This window comes from Podarcis filfolensis, assembly GCF_964270895.1.
Source record: "Podarcis filfolensis genome assembly, chromosome: 4".
Lineage (NCBI taxonomy): Eukaryota > Metazoa > Chordata > Lepidosauria > Squamata > Lacertidae > Podarcis > Podarcis filfolensis.
This window is the reverse complement of record NC_139607.1, coordinates 22,379,969-22,403,596: the sequence shown is the minus strand read 5'-3', so window position 1 is coordinate 22,403,596 and position 23,628 is coordinate 22,379,969. Positions and strand designations below refer to the sequence as shown.

The window sequence follows — 23,628 nt, the reverse complement described above, 5'->3', positions numbered from 1 at the left end:
GGGGCAACATAATGGGCTTAACAAAATGTGACAGGGAGAGGGGGAGAGGGAACTCACAACTGAGTTTTGAATGTTCATGGACCTCTGGAAAGATCTGTTGTTCAAAGGGAAAATGTCATATGACCATTATGCAGCCTTAGCATTTTAAAATGTGAAGCAGACTTGGGAGCTTTTAATTTTGAACGGAGGAGTGGGTGTGCAAACATGCCCAGAACCAGCCCTACCATTAGGCAGATGATGAAGGGGCAGGAAACAGCAGTGGGGTCTGATGTTTTATTATGTTTCTATATATGCTGAAAACCACCCAGAGTGGCTGAGGCAACCCAGGCAGATGGGTGGAGTACAAATTATAAAATTATTGCTACTATTAATATTATAAGTGGATAGACAGAATTGTGTGTGCCATACAGAGAGTTCTGCGCCCCTTAAACCAGGAATGGGGAACCTCAGGCCCAGGGCGGCTTGATGTGGCCATCCAGGTCTCTCTCTCGGGCCATTGGGACATTCTCCAGACCACACTCTCTTCCCAGCCATACCCTGCTTCAGACTTTCCCGGAATGTCTTTACCTGCCTTGAAAGTGCCCTTGAATTCTGTTAATGCCTCTAGCTTGCCTTGATGAGGACTAGAGAGGAATGTGTGAGTGTGTGTATACACCCCATTGCAGGAGTGCCAACTAGGAGAGGCCAAAGTTTCAAAAAGGCGGCCAGGCCTTCTCAATAATCTGCGGCCTGCAGCAAGCCTCATGGCCTCCTCCCGATGCATGATGTCAGACATGCACCCTATGTGTGTGATGGCACACACATGTGTCGGGCCCCTCCAAAGTTGGGCAGAACCCAGCACCTGTGCACCATTGTGTGTACAAAAGTAACATTTATCACCATCGCTCCATCTACTTTTGCCTTTGGTCCCACTCACCACTGGCATGTGTGTGTCCCACACCACTACCACCAAAGGTGTCCCACAATAAAATGCAGTCCTCATGTTGAAAAAGTTTCCTCTCCTTTGTCCTAAACAAACTGGCTGACTTCTGGTGAGGTGGAAGAAGCTATCCTGAAAGTAAGATCAAACAGCCAGTTCAGTTGGCTTCATCTGTGGGGCTGCAGCGCCATATTAGCCTTCAACTCAGGCAGTAGGATATCTTAGGACTGCAGGGTGTGGGTGGGTGCGTGTGGAACTGAGGTGCTTTAGCTTTATTTCCAGTGATAATTTTTCTGATCAAAATTACAATCAGCTTCTTTCTCCCTCACCTTGCAGATTTCCAAACGCATATTTACAAAGTATGCATCTGAAATCCTGCAAAGAAGGGGGGTAGTGATTGCATGTAAAAACTATTAGGATGGAGCAAATTAAGCACCCCTTCCTCTCTCAGCTTTCCAAGGCTTTAATTTATTTATTTTAAGAACATCATTACACATCATTACATTTTAGTATAATATGCAGTTTGCCAGTCCTTACTCCATTTGAAAGCACTGGCTCTCCGGAAGAAGAAACAGTTAACTATCAAAAAGATTTCTAGACTGCCCTGGCACCTTGTTAATAAGCAGAATGAACCGCTTGCAGTATCTGTTCGGGAACAAACAAGAAAACTAAGTGAGGCTTTAGGGTCAGAGGCAGATTTGCCATTATACATCACCAAGGACAATGTGTCAAGTGGTATATTTATCTGTGAAGTGGAAAGGAAATTAACAATTGCTGGAACAATTCACCCGGCATGTGTTCTCTGGAGCAACACAAATGACTGATGTCTTGCAATAATTATGGAGCCCAATGTCTTCAGAGAGGAAGTTACTAGCATATTCACTTTGCTTGTTAACTGATTTGTTAGCTGTCCAGAGTGCACAAGGCAGAACAGAAAGTTTGCACTGCTGCTTCTAACATTTCCTAACAAGCTTTCCATTTGCCTCATAAATACAAAGTTGTCAAGCTGCTGTGTGTCATCTTGCAGGCAATATTATTCACAGTACTTTAATCTCCGAATGATTTTCAAAAGTAATGGTCCAGTATGCTCCACTGATCGCAGTATATATTTACAACCTACATGCAGGGGGAAAAACCTGGCAACCATTTGCCAGAGATGGCAATGGCATGGACTGTTACTTACTTTTCTTGACTTTGTTCCAAGAAATGTCACATTCTGTATGCAAATGTTACGTGCCTTATTCTGAAGCATATTTTGCAGAACTTGCCGTTATTTGATAGAATCAGAATGGCGGGAGAAAAAGACACAGGTAAAAGAGTGACAATATGGTATTTATTTTGTTTGCTTGAATATCTGTCTTTAACCTATTTTTCTATATGCAAAGCAACCAACAGAGTCCAATGATGGAATGGGTGACTGTGTCCATTTCAGCTTCTGTTTCTTGTTTCTTTTTTCCACTCTTACTTGTGTTTGTTTTATTTAAATTTTTCTATACTGCTTTTCAAAAAAAATGTGTCAAGGTAGTGTACAACAATGTGAAACAATAAGGCTTCATAGAAATGTGTACATCATGTAGTAGGCCAAGAATGAACAACAAAAAGTGAACTAACGGGTTGATCAGTTCAGTTCTTAAGTTCAGTTCTCCACATTTCCACATCAGTTTGCCAGTTAAAAAAACCTCATAAAAAGTCATCAGCATAGTATGACTTTCTCCTAATATAAACACTTTATGAGTGGAAGGGCAAACTCTACTATCCTGAAACTGGGACACCCATCCCCAAAGTGTTTCCAAGTAAACACTTTTGCTTTCTGCTACATACAAGTACAGGATGCGGGTGGTGCTGTGGGTTAAACCACAGAGCCTATGACTTGCCAATCAGAAGGTTGGTGGTTCGAATCCCCGTGACGGGGTGAGCTCCCGTTGCTTCGTCCCTGGTCCTGCCAACCTAGCAGTTCGAAAGCACGTCAAAGTGCAAGTAGATAAATAGGTACCACTCCGGCAGGAAGGTAAACAGTGTTTCCGTGTGCTGCTCTGGTTCGCCAGAAGCAGCTTAGTCATGCTGGCCACATGACCTGGAAGCTGTATGCCAGTTCCCTCGGCCAATAAAGCGAGATGAGCGCCGCAACCCCAGAGTCAGTCACGACTGGACCTAATGGTCAGGGGTCCCTTTACCTTACATACAAGTACAGTGGTACCTCAGGTTAAGAACTTAATTCATTCTGGAGGTCTGTTCTGAGCCTGAAACTGTTCTTAACCTGAAGTGCCACTTTAGCTAATGGGGCCTCCCGCTGCCGCCGCACGATTTCTGTTCTCATCCTGAAACAAAGTTCTTAACCCAAGGTACTATTTCTGGGTTAGAGGAGTCTGTAACATGAAGAGTCTGTAACCCCAGGTACCACTGTATAGCAGTAGATTGGGATTGCCTCTGCCAAGAGAAACCATAAGCTGTGAAATAGACAGGACCTCCTTATGGTCTGCTTTTTTGGCTGTGTCCATCACAAACGACAATATCATAAACCATGAAATTGTCACACAACACTTTTGAAATTTCATGTTTTAAAAAATGATTGTTTTCTATATTTATTTATTTTTTAAAGCTTGGGTTGTTTTTAAAAAATAATTGTCAGGATTTAACCAAAGTACGCTCCATGGAAACATGCATATTTTATGGTGGTTTTTTTAAATAAATAAAATAAATAGATAAATCACCATAGTAACAGTTTAGTTAAACGTTATATGTGAAGCAGTATTCAAGAAGCATGCTTAATGGATATGAAATGGCAAAGTAATAAACAGATTACATTTTTAGCAACCAGAGTGGCAATTTGTAGTACGTACGTGATCTGAATAGCACAGTCTTTTTGCATTAAGGCTTTGCAAATATTTATTTTAGCCATTGACAAAATTAACTTAGTCTTAGTCTCCAATGTCCACCGGCAATGTCAATTATAGCCTCTCTGCCCTCTGGCAGATATCCACTTACATTTCTCAAACATAATAATGGGTGTATGTCAGCAACTCTTTGAGCTTCTTTGCCTGCAGAATCAGCTTGGAATCTATCCTAACAAACCGCACAGCATAAACAATGTGCAGAGAGACATCAGTTGACCTTATCAAAGCAGAAGTCTGTATATAATTGAGCACATTTAACCTGGTTACCTGTTGCAGACAATGTTCAAAATGTAGCAAAGACTGACTGTCAAATGAGAAACATGGTGTGTCCGAAAACACACCATGTTGTATTCATTGTGCAGCTAAGCTGAACGTTCTCCTTGAGCAATGGAACATTCTCCCCCCTCTCCTCGCCACATGCTCCTAAAATCTATTCTATGGGTTTCACCAACCCTCTGAGTATAGCTGTCAAGCGTCCCTTATTTGGTGGGACAGTCCCTTATCCCAGCACCATATCCCGCTGCTGTCCCTTATTGATGAGGCTTCATTTGGCTGCTGGCTGGGCTTTCTGCCTTTGGCTCGGAGGGGCTCAGAAGCTAAACATACCTGTGCCCGGAAAATCCCTTATTTTGGCTGCTGATCCCTTATTTTTGAGGCTGTTGGTCCCTTATTTTCAAATCTGCTATGCCTCTGAGACAGTTTTGGGAAAAGTGCAGTGGGAGGAGAAGGGGAAGTTCTCTTGTACTAACACTAATACTTGCACTAGTGCAAAAAGTTTCGGTTTCTCGTTCTTCCAATCACCAGTTCTCCACATTTCCACGTCATCTTGCTGTTGTCATTTTTAAATTCCTCATGAAGATTCATTAGCATTTTAGTACAAATTTCTCCTGAAGTACACATTTTTGTGGGTAAATTCCTGCCAGTATGCACATTTTTTGCAAAGCCATCCCCCCAATATAATGCATTTCCGCATCTTCTTCTCTCTAATACAGTATATGCATCTTTATGCACACTGCTCTAGTAGATGCATTTTTATATATATTACTTGGCTGGAGAACTGTATTACCAGAATTTGGAGAAGTGTGAATTTTGAAGAATATCTATGTTTCAATTCATGGATTGTTTCGAAAGGTGCAGATTTGGTAAATTATCCTTTAATGCAATCTGGATCAGATTTCTCCGTATAAGCATACATGAGTGGAAGTAAACATGCCTTGTGTTTCTTGTTATAAATACATTTGCTTTTGTCACCAGTGCTTTAAACATGCTCGCACACATTTTCCCCACGTGCAATTTAAAGTGACTGGAGCTGATGAAAGTTATAGTCCAAAACATCTGGAAGACAACAGGTTGGTGAAACTGCTTTAAAGTATTCTTCTTTTTTCCTTCCTTTTCCTCTTCTGAGCCTCAGCATCCCCCCCCCTTTTCTCCGTTGCTCTCTTTTAGTAATTGCTTTCAGGCAGAGTGTGTGCTAGGGAGAGGGAGAGAGAGAGCGCTAGGTAGCAAGGGAATTAATTAACAGGCATCTTGTATGGCTATGCCTCTGTAGCTGCTGAATGATGTGTTCGAGAGATGTTGGACAATCAATTATACCGGGAGGCTTGATGCTGAAATTTTGCCAATGCAAAAAAGATTTCCAGTATGCCTTGTGGTGTTTTGTTTATACATAGTGCATTCCTTTAAAAAAAAACAACCCAAAAAACAAATCACCTTCAATATTGCTCCCTTATTTTTTAAAAAAGATAAAATATTACCACCACGACTCAGACAGGAGCACACTCTGAGGTTTCCTGCAGCATTTAGCAGGGCTTGTATTCAAGACAGTTAATTTCATTGTAACTTAACAAGTCGATGTGACATAAACCATCGGACCATTTTCAGGGTGAATGAACAGATCACCCCACTCCTTTATGCTGAATTTCAGGGCAAGTAGTAGCACACAAAACAGTCTTACTACTTTAAGTCTTACTACTACTTTGTCCTCACGTAGTTATCCCTGTTCCAAAACATGCACATAATTCTGAGATACACAATATTTCTTAATAACAGCCTGATAAACCCATCATTGCCTGCAGCATAAACTCTTGTTTATTTTGTCTCGCTGTTGCCTTTGGTCAAGAGGTGCGGCAGGTTTGGAAGCCCGAGAATGGTGATGGGAGTCAGATGAGTGAGCAGCACACGGCTAGTCATGATGCCTTCGTTAGAGATACCCCCACCTGTTGTCAATTTCCTGTCTTGAGCAGCAGGTAGGACTCAATGGGCTTACAAGCCCCCTTCTAACTGGATTCAGATTTAATCATGCTTACAGTAGACCCATTAAAATTAGTAGAATTTGGAAATTTAGAACTGCAGCGTGCCCCAGAGCTTGCCGCCAGAGCACATAAGTAAACTTATTTGTGGCCCTTGTGAAAAACTAAGCAAAAAAAAAAGTTACTTCTACATGAAAATAAAATGGTAGGCCTTTGTAGGCCTGATCAAGAATATTTCAATACACTCTTTGTGACAGCAGCAAAAGAGGAAAACCCGTCAGAGTCCGCAGGCAGGAACATCTGTTTTCAGTCAATAAATGACACCAAACGGATGCTGGCATGTTACAGAGCTGGAAGCTAGACTACTCTTGCCTTAAAATTAAGGTAATCACAGCATGAACCTTGGTTTCTGGGACAGGTTCTGCCTCCACCGTGCGGCCAACAAACAACTGATGAGGACTCCTAACCTGCTAAATCTCCTTTAACACTTAACACGCTTGCAGGTGAGATGGTATGGCAGATACCTGTAAAATCCCATTACAACCCAGGTTTTGAAACAAACTACACATTGTGTGTTTTGTTAAAGCAAACTATTTCAGCAACTGTGTGTGTGTTTTCTGATGTTTTCAAACTTTTACATCACCCATTTCTTTCTGAAAAGCTAATCTGCACATTCTGTTAAAATTGCATGGCTTGTAGTTATGCCAGTGGGTTTTTTAAAAAGTGTTTATTTTGTGTATGTGTGTGTGTGGACTTCCATCAGGACCGCAGCAGATAGGGAAGGAAGGTTTAACTCAACTCTCCCCAGCTGTGATTCTGACAGGTCCCATTCCTCTGAACTTGATGACATACCAATGGGGAGACTTCCATTGGTGCCAATGGGATATTTTTTTTCTCCCCCAGTCACCGGGGTGTGATTTCTATCAGGATTATGGATGGGGAGGGAAGGATTTATTTGTTTATCTAATAATAATAATAATAGTAATAATAATAATAGTAATAATAATAATAGTAATAATAAATATTTCTACCCCGCCCATCTGGCTGGGTTTCCCCAGCCACTCTGGGCGACTCCCAACAGAATATTAAAAACACGATGAAACATCAAACATTAAAAACTTCCTTAAACAGGGTTGCTTTCAAGTGTCTTCTAAAAGTCGGATAGTTGTTTATTTCCTTGACATCTGATGGGAGGGCGTTCCACAGGGCGGGCGCCACTACCAAGAAGGCCCTCTGCCTGGTTCCCTGCAACCTTACTTCTTGCTGTGAGGGAACCACCAGAAGGCCCTCGGAGCTGGACCTCAGTGTCCGGGCTGAATGATGGGGATGGAGACGCTCCTTCAGGTATACTGGGCTGAGATCGTTTAGGGCTTTAAAAGTCAGCACCAACACTTTGAATTGTGCTCGGAAATGTCCTGGGAGCCAATGTAGGTCTTTCATGACCGGCGTTATATGCATTCCAAAACCACTTAATATTTAAAAATCTCTTAAGTGTACAGAAATGCAACATAATAATGCAACATACATGCAATGAAGTAGTATCACAAAAACGAAAACACAATGTTAAAACCATTAAAACTGTATTAGATAAACAGATAAAAACAGGAATTCAGTAATTACAGGAGTAATTTTAAATCCCCTGCCATGGCTGCAATCCATGAAATTAATGTAAGGCATGGTTATGTCCTTATAAAAAATAGTGTTAGCTCACGATTGATTTTATAGCCATAATCATTTGTTTTTTTATAAGCAGTCATAGATAAGTATTAATTTTAATACCATTCATTTACAGTGTCATAATATGCATATCAACTCAGAAGTATGTCCCACTGAGTCCCATTGAGCTTTCTTCTATGTAAATGTGTAAAGGATTGTAGCTTTAATAAGTTAGCCATTGAACCATATTTGTCTGAGCTTCTGTTTTAAATAAACCAAAAACGAACCTTGGGTAAGTGCCTGGAACCCCAGTCAGAGATTGGGGTGGCGCACAGCAATATCCTGAGAGATATTTTTCTTCTCCCTTATTTGATACATGCTTTTGCTGCCTGCAAAGTCACATCATGTGTAGCTGTTTGCAAATATTTTATACATAGATGCCCATGTTGACTGTTTATATGAATAAAAGGGGGTGGGGATCCAATAATTGTTATGGAAGCGTTTTCTTTTTAGTCATATGTACAAGAAACAGATGGTGTGGTATGAAACAAAATTTCCTTGTTTTGCTCATAAGGTTATCCTGTACTTTTTGAAATGTTGATTAGGGGGGAGTATGGGACACGGGTGGCGCTGTGGTCTAACCCACTGAGCCTCTTGGGCTTGCTGATTGGAAGGTCGGCAGTTCGAATCCCCGTGACGGAGTGAGCTCCTGTTGCTCTATCCCAGCTCCTGCCAACATAGCAGTTTGAAAGCACGCCAGTACAAGTAGATAAATAGGTACCTCTGCGGCGGGAAGGTAAACGACATTTCCATGTGCTCTGGTTCCATTGTGCCAGAAGTGGTTTACTCATGCTGGCCACATGACCCAGAAAGCTGTCTGTGGACAAACCCTGGCTCCCTCAGCCTGAAAGCGAGATGAGCGCTGCAGCCCCATGGTCGCCTTTGACTGGACTTAACCATCCAGGGGTCCTTTACCTTTTTACCTAGGGAGGAGGAAATAACTGCATTTAAAGTACTTACATAAATAACAATTTAACACATGATTTTATAAAACAGTATTCTAATTTGGTACTATGAAATGCAGTATAAAGTAGGTAAGACGGTCCAGTGGAATAGGGAATGACATGGTGGGGGATGAGAACAAAATACAGTTTGGGGAAAAAACCATTTTGCTTTGCTTAATCACAGTTTTCACACCATTATCCGAAGGATAGAATCCCAAGGATCACACATCTGGTGTTCTGAACTTCAGTAATGTGGTGGTAAGTGCTGTAATCTTCCAAGAATGTGCGACACCTAGAATTAGCACCACTGGGTTGAATATAATAACACTAAAAAAAAATTAAAAATGTCAGTCCAGTGCATAAATCAATATTCAATTTTCTCAAACAACTTCGCACAGCTTAGCTTGCCTCTCATCACGGTGAACTTGACCACTCTGTAGAATGTGCTTCCATGTTAGCAGCCCTCAAATAATCAGTTGCAACTCAATATTCCCTTCTAGGAGGAGAGTGCAACAATATACTGCAACAACATACTGCTGTGCAAGATTCCAGGGGTTCCAGTTGCTTGCCCAGAGTTCGTGTTTCCTTTTGGAATGAGGCACAGTGGAGACTGTGGTGTCTTTAGGATATATGGTTTATTTGCATTTAATGTATATACAACCTGAGCCTACGATGGAGAGGTTCGCAGAATTAACACTCCAAAAGGGTCTTTTTTCTCCTATAGTCGCAGCCTTGGGTTCAAGCAGAAATATTGCTCAAACTTTCTCTCCAGCTGCTTTTTCTTCTGGGCTTCATCACCGTAACTTTGCATACCAAACTCTGGCTTCGTCCTTCTAACTAACCACAAGCTGGGATAGAGGGCCCCACCCATTTGCCATCTCACACAGAGTCCCTTTCCTTTGTTTCCCTTAATGGCCCATCACCCAGGCTATCAGCTCAACACAGGACACTTGGTTTATACTTTTAACAGTTGCAGGATCCAAGGGTTAGAAGGATCTTGCAACAGCTTCCTTTCTCCCTCCTTTCAGCTTCAGTTGGATAAGGCAACTTTGTACAATTCGACATTGTTCACTAATAAAACCAACTGTAACCTTTACCATACCTATAACTAGTCAATTATCAAACCATGAGGCTTTAATGTCATCTGTTAAGTGATCTGATCCCCTCCTAAATCCCAGAGGGGTTGCAAACAGGAGACATAAGCCCTGTACTTGGTTTATGCTCTCATCCCTCAGGGCTAGACAGCTGAGTGCTAAGGGAGAGTTTGGAATAGAGAAGTCCAAGAATTGACAGAAATGAAAACTGGAGAGGATATTGCCTACCTCTGCTTATTCATGCTCAGGACAGGAAAAAACCTGAAGCAACAACAAAATATTACAAAAATACAGTGTTACAGATAAAAATGTTCAATTAATTCAAAGTTACTAATATATATATATATATAAAGCAATAACAAATTGTTTTCCTTCTGACACACCCTCTCTCTCAGTCTCTGAGTTCTCACCCAGGGTCCAACAAACTCAGCTCATGCACAAAAATCTCACAATGAGAAGAGTTCCTGGAAACAGCAGACATCACCCTAGTCTCTCACTCTAGACTTGGTTATTTGGGGCGGGCCCATGGGAGATGGTACTTGCTCATTCTGTCCACAGCTGTGTCCCATTCAGCTGCACCCTCCATACCTAGTTGTTGAGTTTCCCAGGGGGTCCAGAAGATGGGGAAACGGTCCCACCACCATCACTCACAGCTCTTCACTGTCCTTACCTCCTCCTCCAGCTGTTATTCGCTGCTGTTGTTGCTTTCAGTCAGCAAGCAATATGCAGTTGATTATGTCCCCCCCCTTACCTTACCTTGTGTTACCTATGCATTGACATGAATGGGATGAAATAACATAATGGCACCATAATTTTGCCATGGTGGACAGCAAGATGAATAATGTAGTTTTTGGCGGAAGATGAACTGCAGCAGAACGGAAACATATGGCAAATACACCGTGGAATGGGAAATGATGCCTTCTTGCATCCCTAGTAGGACGACTTTAATCGGATTCTCAAGGTTTATGAGCAACTTTTGCTCAAGTAATACTGTATATATTGCTGATAAGTCATAGCACACTCCAAATTACCTTTTATTAAGACACATCAGGTTCAAAGCATTCTAGCAAAAAAGCTACTGAACAGAGACGAACAACATTTGCTGCTGTTTATGGGATGTTATAATTGGCCTGAGGGTTAGAAAGGAGTACTTAATAATCAAAGAGGCCCTTATGTTTGAGGTTCAGCTCGTGAGGTTACTGGCAAGCCAATTTATAAAGTACACAAAATTTTGTAAGGAAATGCCACGCTTTGTAGTGGATAGACAGCAGACGCACATATCAACACTTCCAGCTTTAATAGCTGTACTGGAGAGAGTCATGACCTTCTCCACATCTTCTCATTAGGAAAAGGAATACTAATGCTATTGATTCACTTCCTCAACAGTGTTGTGGTTTGGCACACTGCAGCTCTCCTTCACAAAGGAGTGTGAGAAGGGAGAAAGCAATTCTTGTTCCCTGTGCAGATGTGCCTTTTCTGAACTGAGCATGTGTAATTTTCCCAAACAGATTTCAGACAGCCATGAACAAATTTGATCTGATGGCTAGAGATACCCTGCCCTTCAAACTGCTGCCAAGTATATCCTAAACAGCCTCATTTTGTGAAGGTTTACAAAGCAAAGGAATCCTGATACGTGTAAATTTGGCAATCTATAGTCAGGATTGTAGGGATGTGAATAGCGTATTTTTCCGTGTATAAGACTAGGGTTTTTTTACAAAAAAAAAAGGTTTAAAATTGTGGCTCATCTTATACATGAGTAGTGCTGAGAGGTGTTTTCTTAATTTGGAGTCCCCAAAAATAGGGGGCATCTTATACATGGGGCATCGTATGCACGGAAAAATACAGTAGATGCTAGGAGAGGATATATTTGTTAGATATCCTTCTGTACGTTCAGCAGAGTGCAACCCTTTGCAGCTTAAATGGGAAGCTTAGATAGGCTAGTTTTAGCTTTTTAGTTTTAAGTAATCCAGGATGCTTTAAGGCAAACTTTTCTCCCCCTTAAAATAATAATTACACAAACAGTCTTGTAAAAGGTAAAGATAACATTTGCTCACTCAGAATACTAGCTGAAGAGTAACAGATACAGCCGCTTTGTTCAGGCAGGCTTAAAATGGCAAAGACATGCTTAAGCCTAGCTTAATATGGTGTCTGAACAGTGGAGCTCAGACTTAGCATATGTTCTCGCATTTCTGGCTTGGTGATGAGATGAAGAGCAAAGAGGTAGTGCCCATGCAGGTGAGGAGGTTATAGATAGATAGTGGGAGTGGCTCTCAGAGTTCTCTCTAGTAAACTTACAGGAAAACTCCATGAGCTTCAGCTTCTATGATGTGCCTTGCCTATCTAGCAAATATACATCGTTGGTTTGGCTGCATTTGTAAATACGTCACAAGGATCACGGCCACTTCCCCTCCCACTTCCCCAAATTGCTGTCCCTGCCAGCTCTGTCATCATCACCTAACCTCTCTGCATCTTCCCAAACTTAGTACCCCTTGATAGGTGAAAGGTGTGCACTGGGAGCCACCACCTGTACATGCACAGGTCTTCCACACAATTGCATGCTTTTATGCAGATGATGATGGGACGCGGGTGGCGCTGTGGGTAAAACCTCAGCGCCTAGGACTTGCCGATTGCATGGTCGGCGGTTTGAATCCCCGCGGCGGGGTGAGCTCCCGTCGTTCGGTCCCAGCTCCTGCCCACCTAGCAGTTCGAAAGCCCCCTTAAAAAGTGCAAGTAGATAAATAGGTACTGCTTTATAGCGGGAAGGTAAACGGTGTTTCTGTGTGCTGCGCTGGTGCTGGCTCACCAGAGCAGCTTCGTCACGCTGGCCACGTGACCCGGAAGTGTCTTCGGACGGCGCCGGCTCCTGGCCTCTAGAGTGAGATGAGCGCACAACCCTAGAGTCTGTCAAGGCTGGCCCGTACGGGCAGGGGTACCTTTACCTTTACCTTTTATGCAGATGATGAACAAGTTGAATTAGGTGTGACTTTGCTCCTTCCATGATTTTATTATGCTGATGATGAATATTTTAATTTATTATGTACCCTTCACCCTGAGGTTCCATAATGAAACGGATTTATGAAAAGGACATTTAAAATGCACATCAAGCAGGGGGGCAAATCCCCACCCCACCCCTTTCTGGCCTGTTGTCTAGACCCTTCATCTGCCAACATCAGGAATGAGTGTTTTCCCTACATCAGCAAGAGGAATAGATGGAAGTCGCTGCAATTACTTCGTCTCCTCCTCATTGCATTCGAAGGTAAACACTTGTTATCTGGGTTGCTACCTGGCGGGCCCAAAACATGCAAAGTAGCCATGTAGAACTTTGCCAGTGGATACACACTCAGTGTATTATGCCAATGGCTGTACACTCAATAGGGAACCAAATAACAGCCAATCACTCAGTGGGGAACATAATAGCAGCCACTCACAGTTCCCTAGCAAATGCGCCTGTATGATACATGAACAAACATTTAAGTTACTGCGCATTTGGCACTTTTATGACTCTAAGGCTCAAGCAGATGACAAAGTTTTGTTCACACCTTTGCTAGAAAAAAATGTAGTCTTCCCTCCCCCCCCCCCCACTAATGGGGGCCCTGTCATAATATCCAGGGCTTTTGATCAAGACTTTTCAACATTACAGGTTCTGTAGCACCACATGATCCATTTGTTATTAAATCATTTTTAACGCTTCAGTATCTTCAAATTGCGCAGGGACCTCATTAGTATTGTTCTCTTTGCAGCAAAGTCCCAAATTGCCATGCAGTAGAAATCAAAATGGTCTTCTATCCAAGTATTGTCATGCAAATATTTGGTACCTTATAAAATTTTATAGTATCATTATGCAAGTCCTTCTATCTTTTCTTCTGTGACCTATATGCAACATTGGTTTCCCTTTATTAATTTCTTGGATTCAGCTAAGGAACTTGTTAAATACTCCCTCGAATTGTGATTTTAAATTTTACATTGTTTGCTGCTGCTACTGCTACTGCTACTATAGCATGGTTTGAGATAGACAACTAATAAGCATGAAAATCCGTCTGCAAGTAAAAATTTAAGCAGAGCACACCATCATGTATGATTTGGTAGAGTCCTTTGCACTTGAACCTGAGTATTTAAAGCATATATTATTACAGTGGTACCTCGGTTTAAGAACAGTCCGGTTTAAGATCGATTTGGTTTACAAACACCGCAAAACTGGAAATAGTGTCTTGGTTTGAGAACTTTACCTTGATCTTAGAACGGAATCCGAACAGTGGAAGGGCACCGGCAGTGGGAGGCCTCATTAGGGAAAGCGCGCCTTGGTTTAAGAACGGTTTTGGTTTAAGAAAAGGCTTCTGAAATGGATTAAGTTCGTAAACCGAGGTACCACTGTATCTGCTATGGGCCATTCATATTTTCTAGATGGCCCAATTCCCAGTTCCATCCAGTTTTGCTTCTGGCATATGAATTTCCTTCAGCAAGCCATTCTCTCTTAGCCTCAGCCTTTACCTATTCCACCTGCAATATGGGAATAATTATACAGATCTACTATGCAGGTTGTTGTAATATATGATATGATATGATATGATATGATATGATATGATATGATATATGATATGATATAAGCTAATGCATGTGCAGCATTTCTTATAGGATATAAATTTTGCACTATATATTATTGTTCACATGCTGTCAAGTACAGGAGTTCCCCTCTCCCTTCCGGTGGCTCAACAATAAGAATTAATGAGCATTTGGTAGATTTACAGTCCATTTATTACAGCATTCTCTTACAAGCACGAACAGGCAACATTCCACAAGGGTATCAGTTGCCTACTCTGAGTCTACCACACTTCTGCAGCAAGAAGCGCGTGAATGGAAAGTTCCTTCCCCCCTACGTCTCCATTTTCTGACGCACTTGGACCTCTGAGTTCAGGGGGAGGGAGGGGGTTCCCTCCCACTCTAATTGATATATCACTCAGCTGCTCCCTCCCTTCTGGTTGCTTAGCTACTATCTCAGAGCTGGGTAGCTCCTCTCTCAACTGTGCAGCTTCTGTGTCTGCCTGTCTCCCTGCTTCTGGAATCGTTGGAAACAGGGAGGGCGAATATTCCCCCTCCTCTTCTGTAAGGAACTGATCTTGCTGCAATTGCATTCCCCAATCTTCAAATCCAGACCAGCTCCTGACACATAATCACCAATCTGTTGATGTCAAAGGGGGGGGGACAGGTATAAAAGGACAATTCCTGGATGCCAGGATCCAAGTTTGGGGTCAGTAGTGAGAGAACCGCAGCTGCACTGCAGCTGGCTGTGCATTCCACCATTGTCAAGAAATTTACAGATGATCACACTCTTGCCCAGAGTATAAGACAGTGGAGTCATTCATGTTTTGTGGCAGAGAGCCTGGAGCAAAGAGCACAGCCCTGTCCTGGGTACAGTTACACAATTCACATCTACATTTCAAAGGCTTGTCTTTGGAGTCACCAATGCAAATGCTAACACAAAACAAGGCTATCAAAAACATGGTTTTCATATTACACTTCAGTGCTCCTCAAGGGCTCAAGCCGAGAAGCCTCTTCTATACATAACGGAAAAGGATATTTAACTTATTGGGGCTGAATGATCGTTTGTGACAAGCTCCTAGAAAAAACAGAGACAGTGAAGTGCCATCTATTTTATGCTTGCTAGGAGTGCCCAAGATGCACAGTTTTGCATCCTATAGTGAGATGAGTGAGGGGCAGGAGTTGGTGCATGCAAAACAGGCTCAAGATGTGGGAAGTTTACACTGCATCTTCCTACCAGGTTCGCAGCATCAGAGGTCTACCAGAGGTCAGCATCATGAGCTTGGGTCCATGGCGAAACAGGGTGAGTTTTGCTTCTTCTCTTTCTCCTGGTAACACTGCAAAATGAGAAATATGCATTATAATGCAATGGTCTGAATAATTCCCCAGGACATAAAAAAAAAAGTTCACAGAATAATATGAGTGCCACAAGACTCTTTGTTGTATATTCTGCACAGCTACTCCTCTCCAAATTGCTACAATGGTATCATGCACATAAAAGCACTTATTTCAGTGAGGTTGCACTGCTTTTAATTATTTCTTTAGTCATGTTAAAATATATTAATTAACAGCTGCCCTCTATAGCTACGGTGCTTTATATAGTACAAAAGAACAGGTCCCTGCCCCCAAGGGATATTATTAGATTAAAATATTCATATGATTCTTATTAAAATGCATACCTTCCAACAATACAGAGATGAAAACGGGGACATTCTTAAAACAAGGTCCATTCATTTAATCCACAATAGATGGATGAAGAAGGTTTTATAAGTAAACTGACCAAATGACCTTTTCTTAAACTTAAGGAAAATGCAGTAGAATCTTTAATCCCATAAATGACTTAGAGATAATGTATACTTATGCAGATTTATATAATAGCTACAGATTTATATAATAGGTGGTTATTGGGGTGGTCAGGTAAAGGGCAAGCAGTCCACTGGTGTTCCAAAGTAGCCTCACCACATGACCCATGTAAAATGATAGTGCCTTAGAGATCATTCATATGCATATAGATGAGGAGTGAGGAAACTGCAGCTCTCAAGATGTTGCTAAACTATAGCTCCCACTATGCCTGACCATTTGCCATCCTGACTGGAACTGATGGGAATTAGATTCCAGCAACATGTGGAAGGCTACAAACTCTTCACCCTGAGAGATGCATCTGCCTCACATTCAGGGGATTTAGATACTGGCTGGTGTGGGTGGAGCCTGGTTTTTAAAAAGACATATTTCTTGCTATACAATATATGTACTGGTCTTTCGTCATGCTGTGATGACAGTCTAAGCCATTAGAGGGCACAAGAGGCGCAATGACTGAGCCAAGATGTGGAAGTCAGCCCTTGCAGGAATCCACATCAGAACCTGAATGGGTCACCTTGGGAGGAGCAGGATGGGAAGGCAAAGTGTTGCCATGAGCTGCTTACAGTGGGCTCCCCTCCCTCCCTCCCTCCCTTTCTTTCCAAATTCTTGCTCTGCCATACTCATCCTTCCACTGCAATATTAGAAGGCAACTCCATGAAAAATCCTTGTAGAAGATCCAACTGAATGAAGGTTCCTCCTCTGTTGCTCTCCCTACTCAAGGAGGTGTCCCGTGGCACACTGGCATGTCACAAAACTGCAATGCTGTCTATGCAGCTTGTTTCCTCATTCATCAAATTAGTACAGGGTGTTGTGAGGCCTGGGTTGCTTGCAGGTCTTCTGACTCCGAAATCATTGAAGTTTCATTACTAAAAATGGATTTTGTTGGAGGATATTAATTTGTCTTTTATTTGCTATATAAAGAGATGTTGGTGATTGGTTCAGTATGCTCTTCCCTCCTCAGCCCCCCCCCCCCTGAAGATTTTGGCATGAATTTTAAAAAATCCAGATGAATGAGACCTTATGCTGCTATAATAAAAATAAATAAATAAACAGAAGTCAATTTGTTTTTGTTTTTTAAACAATGCCCCATGCTTGCCACCTGAAACAGCTACTTCAGTCTCTCTCATAGTAGAACCGGCCCTGCCCTTATCCAGTGTCTTGCTAAAACACTACATCCACATTGTGATGTAGGGCAGCCCCGGCTGCTTAAGTCTTTTTCTTTGATGCCACCAAGACTCACTACCACCCTGATTCCAGATTTTAATGATTCTCTGTGTTTCCTTTTTATCTCTACCTCAGACCTTAATCCACCATCTGTTCTCGTATGACACATCCAGAAAAACATGGATCAGAGCGGCATAAACAAAAGGCACAGAAAGTATGCCTCTCCCGGGCAGAAAGAAATAATCTGCATAGAAACCGTGCTTCACTTTTTTTTTTAGTAAAATGGTGCAGAGAAGTTGTTTCAGCGCTTGAGTTCTGTGATGTGTTCTAATGGGAAAATCAATCATACGCATCTCACATATTTTAAGCGAGGGGAAATGCCAAGAACTGTGAAAGGAGCCGTACGCTTTGTTCTGTGAAAATTTAATAACTTGAGCAGCACTAACAACCTCTTTATGTAGATCACCAGATAAATATGAGCCATAGAAGAACAAGATAGTATGCATTGCTGCCTGTTAATCATTCTTCCCTAGCAATACTGCATTGATATTTAAGGAGACAAAAAGATTAAAAGACTCAAACAGGTGTCTGAGGCTGAGACAAACACTTCAGCGTTGCAGTCAAATTACTAAGGAAGCAAACTACAATTATCTATTTGTGGCAAACCGGGATCTCTATAGCACAATGAGTTCAGCATCCCTTGAATTAAGTTGCATTGCATTTCTTCCAGAATCTCAGGAGACCAGTTCTAGATCAGCAGGAGCTGATGCGTTGAAAATATTGTAGAGGACTCCGGGATTTACCACCTCACAAGCTATTAAGGCCATCCTTTTCTGCTGCTAACTTGTAGCCCAAAAGGATAGAGGCCAAAAGGAGAGGAAAGATGAAAACGGTTCAAGACAGCCAAGCTCAGACTCTAGTCTTCAGTTTGCCAAGTAAGTTGCTGTACAATCAAATAGACTGGAAGCATATCCAGGCCAGGCAGCTGACGTATCCAGCTCCAAAGATTTAGCAAGTGAGGCCATCATCAGGTCACTGCAACCCCAAGAGATTATACACTAGTATCACAACACACAACAAGGGGTTGGAAATGCTGATTTGGAGACTGCATGGGCACAGCACTCTCTGTAGGTACCCTTAACCTGAAAAGGGCAGGGCATGTAAACTTAGAATTATCTTTCTCAGACACCAATCTCCTTGTGCATAAGGCTGCATACATGTAGCACTAGTGTAACAGGTTACTTTTTGGGGGGTGGCAAGAGATTACATGAATTCACATGAGAATGGCTGGACAAAAGCCACACACAGAGTCCATGAAAACTGGGTCCAAATCTATTAATATTTATTGACTGAGCAAAGGGACACCCTTGCTTTCACATCCTGTTTGCAAGTTTCCTGATAACGCTGTATAATTGCTGTAATTCTTGGAAATATTGTGATGCAATTTGCAGGGCACGATTCTGTGCGACACCCAACATCATGTATTTCAGCAAACCTGATTTTAAAGGACCATAAAATGCTAATAAAAGGAGTACAATTTTTAAATGGCAGCAGAACATGCAGAATGCACAAAAGTTCACCCGCCCCCATGCACAAAATAAAAAAACAGCAAAAAATAGAATCTATCTGGACAGTGTATTTGCATGCACCCAGCATTAACTAAATGGAATATTGTCAAAGAGGTAGACAGGAAGATCAAACTGGCCTCCGTTTACTACCCTCCCTCTGTTTCTTTCCTTATGATTATTGGAAGCAGGTTGCATAGTACTTGACTACTTCATGCCTATTTAATTTCCCAGGGTGGGGTTGGGGGATCATGCTAACATGATGTCTCTGTTTTGACTTGCCTACTGGTCTGAAAACAATGTGCGAGGTGCCCTACTGGCCTCAATACGTGTCATGCCCCCAAATATTGTTTATCCTTTGCTGCCTGAAATAATTACATCCTTTCTATATGAGAATAGATTAGTGAAGATACTAGGCTACATTGTCAGGAGCATAATTGGTAGGTCTTTGATACAGCCTTATTTTGACCCACAAACCCCTGCCAAGACATCAGTTGGGTAACCAAAGAAACAACAACCAAAAACCCACCCCCAAAACCCTCCCACATGCTAAATTTCCTTGGTGGATCCTCTGTTTGAATGAATCTCATTAATAGAATGGTAAGGTTCTCATCTTTGCCTGTGTTAGTGAACCTCATCTTTTGAGTTCTGGAATGAAGTGATGTATGTTTATTTATTGTTTGTTGCTGTTGAATGTGTAGACTTTAAAATTGCTGAAAATTGAGATTTATTTTTTTAAAATGATTTTTATTAAATCTTTTAAAAAAGCTTCCTAATGAGGAGAATGGGGCATATGTATGTGTATGTAAACCTAAGGGTGAGGGAGAAATTTGATTCAGTTTAAAGGCGGACTTACCCAACTTGCACTTTTCGAAGTGAAAACACAGCCATTCTTCAAAATTTCAAACCTCTCCAAATTTAGAAAGTCATTTTGCCAGCCAAACGATATATGCAAACGTGCATATGCATGGGGAAAGCATGCATTAAAATGCATATATCCATAATATACGCATATATATTGTGTTCTACTGGGTGAAATTGCTTTGCAAAAATGTGTATAATAGGTAGATTTGCATACAGAAATGTGTATATCATGCTAAAATTATGATGAATTTTCATGAGGACTTTAAAAAAAAAATACAAGCTGATGTGGAAATGTGGAGAACTCACCTCACTCTGCCAAATGATAGGTTCAGCCCTGGATGGAGTAGCTGCTGCTAGGTGAGAGATGATGAAAATGAACAGCCAAAGGCAGCTAGGTTCTCAGCAGAGTTTCTTCTGTTTGAATATAATCAGCAGGTTTCTGGTCCTTAAGGCTGCCAGGACAAATACCCGAGTCAGAATGCAATGCCTGTTCAATCCCACAAGGCAAAGGGGCAGCTGGGTTCTAGCACTTAAGGGGTGTGGGTTCTGTGCCCTAGTTCCTTCTCCGGCCCCCATCAGAAGCAGAATAATTTAAACAAAGTAGGTTTGATTTGCATAATTTATGATCTTGCATAATTCAGTGCAGAATCGAAGTTTTTCACTTGCAATACACAGCCCTGATGATGAACCACAGTTTCAATGTGAGTTCCCATTAGAAAATGGCAACTCATTGAGGTTTCTCATCAAGTTGATGGTGTGAGTTTGCCTTATGGAAATCAGTCGCCAGAATCCGACCCACTCTACCCAGTAAAAGATGGCATCTGTGTGTCATGAGAATCAGTGCTTCTTTTCTACAAAAGGCTTTGTGGTCTGGTCCTGTTTCCAGCACATTAGAAGATGAACATGATTATACTGGCAGGAAATCAATAACGACTGAGAGAAAATAAATCCTAAGTACTGCCAACTAACCCAGTGGAAGGAATTTATCTAGCAGGCACTTCCAAAGCAAGCGGTTTTAATGCCCGAATTTGATCACAAGGAAGCAATCCGAGTGATAGTTGCAACGCGATGCATAGGTGTTGCCGCCAGCCCTCAGTGCGTAGGATAATGGGGAGGAAACTATCCCTCTTGCTACATTGCACATCAAAAGGTGAACACAAAGTGTTTGCGGTACTAAAAACATAATGGGGGGATGCTAAAGCCATTTTCCTCTCCCCGTTGTCTCTGCCAATGTAATGGTTGCTCATTACAGCAGCACACAAAGATTAAACCATTTTAAGCCATTTTAAATTTAGATCAACTTTTGGTGAGTGCAGCCAAGACTCATAGCAGGGTGTCCCTTGCTGCTCTGCATAGCATCTGGCCTGAGTGCTTCTTCCAACCAACCGGCAGCCGTTTAGAGAGGGGCTTTGTGTGTGGCGGCATTGTTTTCCTGAGACATTTGCTCGATGTCCAAAAGTATGTTTCCACAGTCATTTCTGGTTTCAGCTGGGTATAGATTTACCAGGTGTCAGGTGTAAGTCTACTGGAGGGGAACAAGAACAGGAGTGATAGCCGCTGCTTGGAGACACCTTTGGAAAAGCCGAGTAGCAGAACTTGTACTTACTAGCCCCTCTGCCTGAGCTCTTTTGGAAACCACCAGGATGTCCCTGTTTTCATTGGAGAACTGCTGGAGGGTAAAGACCCCCAAACCATCTGAAGGCCATAGGGAAGGTTTTTGTTTAGTGTTTTATTATGTTTTTATATACCATATGTTGGAAGCCGCCCAGAGTGACTGGGGCAACCCATTCAGATGGGTAGGGTATAAATGGTATACAGTGGTACCTCAGGTTAAATACTTAATTCGTTCCGGAGGTCCGTACTTAACCTGAAACTGTTCTTAACCTGAAGCACCACTTTAGCTAATGGGGCCTCCTGCTGCTGCCGTGCCGCCGGAGCACAATTTCTGTTCTCATCCTGAAGCAAAGTTCTTAACCTGAAGCAATATTTCTGGGTTAGCGGAGTCTGTAACCTGAAGCGTATGTAACCCGAGGTACCACTGTATTATTATTATTATTACCACTACTACTACTACTACTACTACTATTATTAAATAGGGCATCCGTATTTTCATTGGAGAATTGTTGGAGGGTATGTAATGACTCAGGATGTCACAACCATTCACTATTGAATGGTACATGACAAGAAGACTGGCTACTTGTGTTTTGAATAAAGTGCACGGTGTTGCTTCTTAAGAACGTTTTTGTTGTGGAGGCGTTTACATGTGTCTCAGCCAAGTCTGTCATAGTGATATATCTCAGAGGACACTTTCATATCTGCGTTCCCTGTATGGGTCTGGGACGCGCATTCCCATATTTCACTTCGCTGTATGTCACTTTGTTAAGTGAGGAAGCGGACAACCTATTGGTTTTCTTTCATTCTCTGATGCCCGGTGGCACATGCACACAACATATGTATTATTGTATCCTTTTGGCAGTCTCATCACAAGCATCTGCTGTGCAAGGCCAGAGACAGCGCGTACCTGGGCTTCGATGTGATAACAGCATCAGATCGCTCTTGTCTTCACCTTCTGGAAAAGTTCAGCTCTCTACAACAGCTTGAGGTCCAGACATGAGGCCGAGCAGGAGAAGGTAAAGGGCAAGCAAATCTAGTCAGTGTAGCAAAAGTAAAATGAAAAATTGTGTTGGCCTGACCTCCTCCAAACCTCCGTCCATTTTCCTGGAAAGCTTCCAAGACTGCAAAACAGTTACAGGACATATGAGCCCAGTGAAGTATGTGACATGAGTTGTAAAAGCGATATTAAGCTCTTTTTGATGGGTAATTTAGTAGAGGAAAGGGAGAAACAATGGAAAAGGAGACAGAACACATTTCTAGGACTGCAATTCACAATACAGTGGTACCTTGGGTTAAGTACTTAATTCGTTCTGGAGGTCCGTTCTTAACCTGAAACTGTTCTTAACCTGAAGCACCACTTTAGCTAATGGGGTTTCCTGCTGCTGCTGCGCCACCGAAGCACAATTTCTGTCCTCATCCTGAAGCAAAGTTCTTAACCCGAGGTAATATTTCTGGGTTAGCAGAGTCTGTAACCTGAAGCGTATGTAACCTGAAGAGTATGTAACCCGAGGTACCACTGTACAGCAAAGAAAGGACAGAAACAAATTGAGAGAGCTGCAGGAGTAAGAGGGGAAGAAGAATCCCAATGCAGTTCAGTATTTCATAAAAGCCACTAGTCTACTGGCAATCAGAAATATAACCCTACCATAGACACAGTGTAGAGAGGTGTTTTTTTTTTCACCTGAGGGCCACATTCCCTCATGGGAAACCTTCAAGGAGCCACATGCCAGTAATGGGTGGAACCAGGGCTGTGGTGGCTGTCAGCATCGCCCTTGAGCCAGTGTCACCAACTGGACTCATCTACTTCAGCCCTGACTGGGCTAGGTGAGCTGGGTAGCACTTCCAGAGACCGCCTTCTGCACAGGAACAGGTCAAAGTGCTGTGGACTCACAGCTTAGAGTTGTGAGCACCGGATTCACTTCCACAAGAAGACAGTCGTCGCACAGCAGAGTATAGCAGAGTATAAACGACTCGGAGAGCAGCTCTGTAGAATATCTTCTTTATTCTATCTACAACTATAATACACAACTATATACAGAGCTAAATGAGGTCTAAACAAAAAATGCTGAACTGCACTGAGTGTCTGCAGCTGCTCTTAGCAGCAACCTTGTCTATACACACGATCTCTCTCTAACACTCAGTCTCTCTCTCTCCCTCTTTGATGTGAGGCTGGAGTGGAATAAGTACTGAGCAGAACACCACCCCTCCT

At 42.2% G+C, this 23,628-nt stretch overlaps 1 protein-coding gene and 1 long non-coding RNA gene across 5 annotated transcripts in view; one reads left to right on the top strand and one right to left on the bottom strand.

The window, feature by feature from the left end:
* The first annotated feature begins 12,771 nt into the window (after positions 1–12,771).
* Positions 12,772–23,628, top strand: part of TMTC4 (transmembrane O-mannosyltransferase targeting cadherins 4) — a 67,734-nt gene continuing 56,877 nt past the window's right edge. Inside the window, exons 1-4 of one of the 4 annotated variants that reach the window (XM_083610642.1) lie at positions 12,772–13,072; positions 15,593–15,655; positions 18,107–18,311; positions 22,282–22,435. The gene's annotated coding sequence lies outside the window, so the exon portion shown is untranslated. Of the gene's footprint in view, positions 13,073–15,527; positions 15,656–18,106; positions 18,312–22,281; positions 22,436–23,628 lie in introns of those variants that run through there. The other 3 variants (XM_083610640.1, XM_083610641.1, XM_083610643.1) reach the window with 3 other exon arrangements.
* Positions 15,608–22,387, bottom strand: LOC310761376. The gene is made up of 3 exons (XR_014547445.1): positions 22,327–22,387; positions 20,112–20,257; positions 15,608–15,689 (listed from the first exon to the last, which is right to left on the bottom strand). It is a non-coding gene; the product is annotated as an uncharacterized lncRNA (long non-coding RNA).